This window comes from Octodon degus, unplaced genomic scaffold (assembly GCF_000260255.1).
Source record: "Octodon degus isolate 3935 unplaced genomic scaffold, OctDeg1.0 scaffold00274, whole genome shotgun sequence".
Taxonomy (NCBI): Eukaryota; Metazoa; Chordata; class Mammalia; order Rodentia; family Octodontidae; genus Octodon; species Octodon degus.
The window spans coordinates 2,066,395-2,075,586 of record NW_004524850.1 but is presented as its reverse complement, the minus strand read 5'-3'; positions in this window follow the sequence as shown (position 1 = coordinate 2,075,586).

Here is a 9,192-nt window from a genome sequence, read left to right as displayed (position 1 = left end):
GAGTTCACGTCAGGCTGAACTTCAGCCACTCTGTACCCCCAGAAGGCAACTGAAAGGACTGATGGCGTTTTCTTTTTCTTCTTTCAGTTTCTCTTGCTCAGTTTCTGTCTTTCCATCCCACCTGCCCTTAAGAAGCTAAATACTGCATCTCAGCTATGAAAATTCTGATCCTGGTCTCTAAGCGGTGGAGGTCCACACTGGTAATCACACTGTAAAGGACTGTGGACAGCAGAAAACTACGTGTCCGCAAGGTTAACGGTTTTGTAGGTGAGCACTCAGCTCATACAATTTAAGGTCTTTGCATGCTTAGCTTTCTTTAGGGCCTTGATTAATGAAGTGTGTACCTCCAAGTGTGACCTCATTCACTTAGAAAATCAAAATAGAATGCCAACCAATGTGTACAAAGGTTGAAATGAGATCCTATTACAAAGTGTTTGGCGGCTGATAAACTCAGAAGAAACCAGCATGGATGTACAACACACCCGTCTCTCTGCGTTCCATAGTGCAGGATTTCGCACCAAGACATGCACGTGTTCAAAATCACCACGAGTTACAATGCGTTACTGCGCTTTACTAACGTTTCACGATATTAAAGTTCTCACCATGCAAAAGCAAGAATTGAACTATATTTTAAAAGAAATGGGTTTTAAGCACTGAAATAGCAATCTGTTTTCTTTCCTGTCCCTTGATGGAAATCTTTTTCTGACTGTAACCTAGATTTCCAAACATGAACATTGAGCAAGCCTGTCTTATTGACAACCCAACACTGGATGAGTCATTTTTAAATGCAAACCGCAAGGAAGGTGTCATTTCCAAAACTTGTACCCAGATTTCCACCAGGAATATATGGGTCCTTACTTAAGAAGGGACAAGCCACCCATCCAGAACTGGGAGAGTGTGGCTAGTTCTCTCGTTGCTTTTCTCTTGTTGCTGGGACAAAGTACCCAACACCCCAAATTAAGGAAGGAAAGGCTGATTTAGCATAGAGTTGGAGGAGGTTTCAGTCCACACTCGGCTGGCTCCGAGGCTGAGTGGCTTGTGGCCGAGGGCAGCAGCTCATGGCTGAGGGACAACAGCAAAGAACAGAGGGGGCAGCAGCGGCTGCAGCAGCTTGCAAGCCTGTCTTCCTCCTTATATTATTTGCAGATTATCAGGCCAGCATGGTGCAGCACTCACACCCATAATCCCAGCATTGGACCAGGAATTAATCTCAAGCTCTGGAATCTGGCCTCAATGACTGCAGGAGGCTGGGGAGACAACTAGACACAAACCCTAACAGCAAGAAAGGGGTGCTCTCACTCTGAAATTTGTCCTCAAGCCTTGACTGCCGATGGCCACTTGTTCCAATGAGGTCCTTCAGGGTTTGCATATGAAACAGTCTTCATATATTTTTGCATATAATGGAGCCTTCCCAGTGCAATATGGCTAAAAGGACAAATAAAATGATTCCTATGCACTCACTGGATCCATTTACTTTTGCAGCCACCAGGAAGGGAGTTCATACCAAGATTCTACACAGAGCCCTACCTGGACAGATTATTTTTTCCTAAATAAAACTGACAGACATGATCTGGGGTGAATCCATTTCTCTTCTGGGCAAGGGTTGGCTCTCAAAAACCTGTGCAGCTGCCTCTGATATAATGGGGCATGGCCAGAAGTGACCTCAGAAGGGATTTTTCTAAAGGTTCAGAAGTTGTTCTAGCTGTGTTTTCTTTTAAATGCTTTTCAAAGAAGCAAGTCATGGCTCAGGTTTTTCAAAATGGTTTTTGAAATTTTATCGGCAGATCTGTGTGCTGTGGCAATTTCTATTTTGCTCAGTGAAGTAACTATAAAAACAATGTCACGGGGTGCAAACTACCCTCTGACACTCACTACTTCTGGGTATTCACTACGTGAGCAAGGCAACTTTTGTGGCTTTCAATATGGGTTACCAGAGAGAGCTACTGCCTGTTTCCTAGTAAAGCTTTTAGTTTTGCAAAGCCTGTAGCATTAGGGCTAAAGAGATAAACACGTGACTACAAATCCTTGACTTAGCCTTCAACTCGAGTCTACTGTATTCAGGGTCATTTCCTTCATCTCTCCAAAATGTTGCAGAAAAATATTCGATATCATATGAGCAAGGTTTGCAAATGTGGACAAGGACAACACTTAGATTTTAAACTCAAAATAACAAATGTGTCTTGTGTACATTCATGCATATATAAGTACAGTGGTACCCTGGTTCCCAAAGTAAATACTTTACACAGTTCTGGTTACAGAACGAATTGGACAAGAACCAAACCAAATTTCCCTGTGAGAGTAACACTGATCCTAGCCAACAAATTGGAGTCGATTCTCGTCTAGTTCAGCTTACGACTAGAACTGTGGAAACAATTAAAATTTGTGAATCAAATTGAATAATTAAAGTTTGTGAATCACTATATGTGTACCATAGCTAGCTAGATATCTAGATAGCTATGTAGATGGATAGATAGGTAGACAGATAAATAACTAGATGATAGATAGATAACAAATAGATAAATAGATCTATGATAGACAGATATAGATATACATATGTATATATTTAGATAGATAGATAACAGATACATAGATAGAAGATAGATAGATAGATAGATAGATAGATAGATAGATAGATAGATAGACAGACAGACTGCCAGATTGCCAAAATGTATACATTGGGAAAAGAAAAACTCATATCAAAATTTTAGCACTACATTTATGGGCATCAGGAGATTGATATGTTACCTTTGGCCTCTACAATGACAAGAGGTGTCAAGGTGGTGTCCAAGAGTTCCCAGAGATTTCTTAGAACAGCTCAGTGCTGAAGTGTGTGCACTTATTTGCATACCTGTCATAAGAAGCAAAGCCAGTCATTGTTTTAAGACTTTTATTAGACTCACAGATACCTTATTCTACACCTTCCTCTTCACAGTACTGCCTTTCCCTGCCAAACCCTCGTCCCATCTTCCCTGGCACTTTCTGCAGCAGCTCTGAAGTTCTCTTTCTTGAGGGTCTTTAATTGCATTGTCCCAGCTGCCACGATATACTGGATCATTCAGGAGGTTGACTTTTCGTGCTCGCTTGACTTTGGGCAAGAGCCAGGAGTTGCGTGGCACCAGGTCCCACGAATAAGGTAGATGTGGATGCCCCACCGTGTTTTTACAAGCTCCCTTTCCATGGGATGGCACTCAGTGTCATTGTTCACTGGATTTTTATGACTCTTAGTAAAGTCACTCATGAAATAGGGTTCTAAAGGTGATCAAGAAACTGAACCGTCCTATGAGAGTGCTCAAAGCAAGGGGGAGAATTTTCTAGGGGATTCAGGGTTCTTAATGCAACATTAAAAAGTTAAATATTTACTGCATATTGTGATCCTCCCTCTGTGTGTGTGTGTGTGTGATATGTGCTGTGTGATTGTGTCATCTTTTGACCCTTTCCCTTAAAATCCTCTTCCCCTCCCCAACGTCGCCCCTCGATGAGAATCAAGACGGCAATGCATGACCCTTGAGGAGACACCACTGCCGTAACTCTGTACTTGATGACAAAAAAATCTGCTTTTAATTCGTGCTCTGCTCACTATGTTTTACATAATTATCTTTGAAATTTTCTACCTCAGAAGATAATTTTCTCTGTCTTTACACACACACACACACACACACACACACACACATACACCTTATATGTACAGGGAACACTTGCTCCTTCTTAGTGTCACGCAAAGCATTGTGGGTAATGCCATTCACCATGTTGAACTGCACATCTATAGGTTCATGGTCTATGAGAATCATTCGATCCTTCCAACCCAGTCTTGCTGGCTTCTTCAAGCTTTGCAATAACACCACCACCGCCGACACCACCCAGTGCTGTTCCCCTGAACTAGCCTTTCCTTCTCACCATCTTACATCTCAACATTATTTTCTACTTCACATTCCTTCCTTCTCCCCTCCATTCATCTCAAATCACACAGATTAGGGTTCTGTGCCTGGTCACTGCAGGGATGTGCTTGTTTGCTCTCTTTAGAGCCAGGAGAAGGAAGCTAAAGTACAGTGGTGATTCTCCACAGTGTGACCTATGCAAGAGGCTGCTCTGGTCTTGCTTAGCTTGGAAGAAACACTTCTCAGTACAACTTGAAGGATTTCCCACAATGTTTGTCCCTGCCTATTCCCACCCTTACTTGAATCTTGCCTAAATGAATTTGTCCTTCTTTTCTTTTCTTTTACTCCCTGCCTTTCTCATTTTTCCTCTTCATTAGTTTTCTTTCTCTCCTTAATTTCTTTCCCTTCTTCCCTCTTTTCCTCTTTCCTTCCTTTCTCTTTTAATCACATATTTACTTTTCTTGAGGTATCTTGTCCAATTCTCAATGCCAGTGACAATGCAGTATAAAGGACCCATAACTGGGGACCTCACAAACATGAACTCTGCATAACTGTGAAGAATGAAATGCTAATTTAGGAAAAAAGATTTGTGTATTCTACCTGAGTCTCCTGAAAGATAAATAGATTGACTTTGGTAACCATTGTAGAAGGATTTACACATTCATTCAACTCCCACTTACATTGTTCTTAACCAAATAACTTTGACTATGAGATAATCTACAATATGGGTACCTTCAAAGTGAGAACAAGTCTTGAAAATTAATTATTCCTATTTTTTGTGGTGTGCTTTTTTATTTTAAAGACAACAAAAGTACAGAATTTCAAAACAAGATGATAGGAAATTAGCAATGGTTGTAATGCTGGGTATGGTTATCTTCAAATTAGTTGCTCAGATTACCAGATACAGGCAGGAGAAATTGCTAAAGCAGTACATGCACCAACTATTCATTTCAATCAACTAGAAGAAGTTAGTAGTACAGATATCTCAGCACAATTATCTCTTTTTATCCTTGCGGTTGTTCTTTCCAACAGAGTGAAAAGAAAACCCACAAATTAGGAAAAAGAAAATCAGCCAACTGTCTCTCAGACAAAAGAAAACAAAGAACATCTAGTTAGAACATATAAAGAATTTCAAAAAAAGTCAGGTCCCCCAAATCTGAAGACACAATCCAAAACTGAGGATATTTGCAGTCCATGCAGAACCTTCACACTGAGCTTCATCCTCAGGTATTTTTTATTTTCACGTTAAAGGGGGAATCTTCCCCACTAAATTTGGAGGCTTCCACAGTGGACTGAAATTCAGCATTTTAGGAAGCTGAAGAAAGAGGATCTTAAAGTTGAGTCCAATTTCAAATCTAAGGGTGCATTCTACTGAATACCGACTGCTTTATATAATATCATAAAATCAGGAAATTGTTGTACTAAAACATCCTAAATTAACCACCTCTGTATTTCTGTGACGTTGGACCTATTTCTTCTAAGGTGCTCCCTTCAGTATCTGCTTTTGGCTGAGATAGATTAAGAACAGGAATCCATCTCAAATGACAGCTGCAACACAGATCACCTTCAATATGAAGGGAAGTTCTTGACAGCAGACAGTAGCACCAAACTCAAGCTCTTACTCAACCACACAACCCTGAGGGACAACGTTGTGTCACTTAACCTGGGGTGGTCTGCTGCTCAGAGGTATTCAGTGCAGGTTTTCCTTTCAATAATTTCATGGGATTATGGATTTAGGAGAATTCTTCTCATGAAGGTACAAGTCTATAGGAAATGCAATGTACAGATTGGGAGTATTCTTTACATATTTGTCTTCTGATTTTTTTTTAACAGAGTACAAGTTAGAATTGAACCAGAAAAAAGTTACAAGTGATTCAGATTTGCTCTTAACAAAGTAATATGGATTGCACAGTATTTGTTGTAATGCATAGAGCTGTCTTCCAGCCTGTTATTTATATTGCCAGATATATGCATGTAAAATTGGAAGAAGAGAGAAAAAAAAAGAAACGAATGTGTAAGAAATTAAGACAAAAAGGAGAAACAATTGAATAAAGGAGACAAAACAAATTAAGAATCAACTGCTCCTTTGCATAGACCAGCAGAAATGCACAGTGTAGTTGTCCAAACCATCCTGCTTGCATACATAGATCCTGTACAGTGGATTAACCCTGTTGCCTTCACCCTGAGCTACACCCTCAGAACTGTCTCGTTTTTAATCTGGAGACAATTGCTCAGCAGGTGACAGTGTTGCCCAGAGTGCTGAGTTTACAGGCATTCCCCAGCGTGCCTGGCTTCACCGCATTCTAGCAATTAGGAATCTTAATTCAAGGTCTGCTTCCTCGCTGATTTTTCCACCACTGGATGGGATCTTAATGAAGAAGATGCATATTATAATTCTCATTAAAACAGCTTTCATGAGAATGTTGGGAACCAGTAACCAAAGGATACGGGAGATTATATTCATGTATTCAGAAATGCATCATGCATTCATTCATCTATGCATTTATTTTGTTCCTAGTGCATATTCGTGCTGATATGATAAGAGAATACTGGAAAGATGGAAGAAATGGAGAAGCTGACCAGATAGAAAGTCTGGGGAAATTTTTTTTTTTAATCTTAAATTTGATCTCGTGGGTATGGAGTATAAATAGCCAAGAGGAGACAAGAACCGCATTTCAAAGGGAAGAACTGAGGTTTTATTTGATAAATGGATGCCAAGACAGAACCTGTAGTAAGTTCCATTTTCCCTTTGCGATGAAAAGCGGACGCTGGAGTGCTTTGCTACAAGATTCTCAGAGACTGATTAAACTTCCAGGATGCTTGTCACAAATAAATTCACATTTAATCATCACAGGGCTGCAGCAAAATGCTGCGCTTCCTCCAAGCACACTACAAGTCGCTGCTTCCTAGATTGTGTTGGGGCTGGGGGTCCTCAAGCTGAACTTGATACTTGAATTTAATTAAAGATTAGAAAAATGAAAAGCACCAAAAAACTGTCTCCTTTCCTTAAAGTTAAGGAAGCCAGTGGAAATATGGATTTTGCTCCTAACTCTGTCATCAGCCATCACAGGCAGGGCAGCTTTCTGAGGAGTGTTTCACCCCTGGAGTAGGTGAAACACTGCCCAGGAGGACAGGAATTCCATGGCGCCCAGCAGTTCTTCTGAGAGTCCAGTCCTCATTCATGATGTTTCCTCTTCCTTACACCGTCCTCCACCAAAACTGATTCCACTCTAGCTGTGGCTTATACTCCTGCTTGTGGACTGCTTCATGCTGTAGCTCCAGTCCTCTGAGGAAGCATAGCATTCGTGGTCCCCTTGGGATTGTGTGACCTTGAACTTGACAAGGATGAGGACAGATTGGTCTCGAAGCTCACAAGAGAGAGGGTCAAGTGCGTAAGGTGCTGCCTGAGAAAACCCAGGTGTCCAGCTGTGTGGGGCAAGAAGCTTGTGGGCAGCCCACAGACTGCTGCGGTGTCCAGCTTTCCACGTGCATTCACTGTCCACCTGTGACACACGGATGCAGAGCACGCATGCTCGTAGCTTATCCAGTGTGCACCTCATACACCTTCGGTAGTTCGTGCTTCTGACTTTTTATTGGCAAGATTTGAATAAAAGGCTACAAATGTTTAGCATTCATGTGTCTTCTTGCCCAGAACCTTCCTATGTCCTGGATTGGCTGATGAATATGCCGCCAAAAATAGGCACCTCTAATAACGGTGCGACAAAGAGAAATTAGTGTGCGGCACCCACTTCGGCAACCAGTATGAGTAAGTATGAAAGAGCCACAGAAGCAGCTGTCTTCAGTCCAGTGGCATCAGTCCTTGGCACACGCCACAAGGGTTCAAAGCGGAGTGCGGAGGAGTCACCAGGGTCAGCTTGGACCACACAGCGGAACTCGGGCAGCGTGGAGCTAGCGTGCAAGCCCCGCCTCGGGGTTCCTGTCAGCAGCATAAAAGGAGGACTGGAGGGGAGCTGCGTGATGTTTATTCCCACAGAGAAGCTTGCCACGCTGGCTTTGCCGACATGAACTTGGCTGTTGTCCTTGTCGGAGAGGCTGAGGTCAATGTCGCTGAGGCGGCTGTGGTTCTCCTTAGGGGAGCTCGGGGGCTTGCCCTGAGCCCCGTTGCCTGGCTCCCTTGCAGGTCCCTCGGCCGGCTGCACAGCTCCTTCATCCCACTGGCACATAGTGCCCAGCTTCCACCGCTGGCCTCTGGGCCTTCCCAGGGCAGATCTTCAGAAGAGACCCGCCCGAGACGTGGCCGGGGGCTCCAGGCTCCAGCTGGCCTCTGCAGGGCACTGCTGTGCGACCCGGTCCTCAGCTGGGTTCTGGCGGTCTCTAGCACGTGGTCAGATCTCCCCATCTTTCTGCGTTGGCCTCTTTGGTGACGTTTACAAAATATTCCTGCAAACGATGAGCCCTATGTCAGGTCTATTGCCTTGTGAACTCTGGCTCCAGCCCTTAATCCCAAGGCTGGTCATCAAGCAATTGGTGGTAAGCGAGCCTAGATACCGTGTGGGCAGATGATTCCAGAAGGAAGGTGTATGCTGCGCACGCAATGGAGTCTTACGCAGGCACTAAAAGAGAAACGTGTCGTCATTTGCTGGAAAATAAATATTTCATAATCAACAGGTGCTAGATATCAGATATTAGAGGTCCTCCCTAATATAGAGAATCTAATAGGGATGCCAGAGAGAGGAAAAGGAAGACCATTGTAAGAAGAGGGAGGAGCTGCAGGTTTTGGGTAATACGGAGGCCTGCAGAAGGATAAAATATATTGTATGCCTCGAAAATCCCCCAAAGCTGTGAAAGGAAGGAACAAGAGAATGAAGTAACCCAAGAATGCCCTGTGAATGTACAGTTTTTCAAAATGAAACCCGTCCCTCTGTATAACTCCTAGCCACCAATTAAAGCAAAAATGTGAAACAAAAAAGAAGCGATGGGTTGGAGCAGTGAGAGGGTAGAAACTCCCCATTCAGTGACGTACACCGAAAGCCCGAGTAATGTGAGGTGACTTCACGGAGCTTGAGCTCTCTTCTTTCCCTTCAAAAATTCTGCACTTTTCATTGTGGTACCAAATAAAGTCCAGAGAGCTAAATGCTCCTTGAAAGGTGCTGAACATAGTGCTGAGTTAGAGAGAGAGAGAGAGAGAGAGAGAGAGAGAGAGAGAGAGAGAGAGAGACAGACAGAGAGACAGACAGAGACAGACAGACAGAGAGATAGAGACAGAGAGAGAGAGAGACAGACAGAGAGACAGAGACAGACAGAGAGACAGACAGAGAGACAGACAGACAGAGACAGAGAGACAGACAGACAGAGA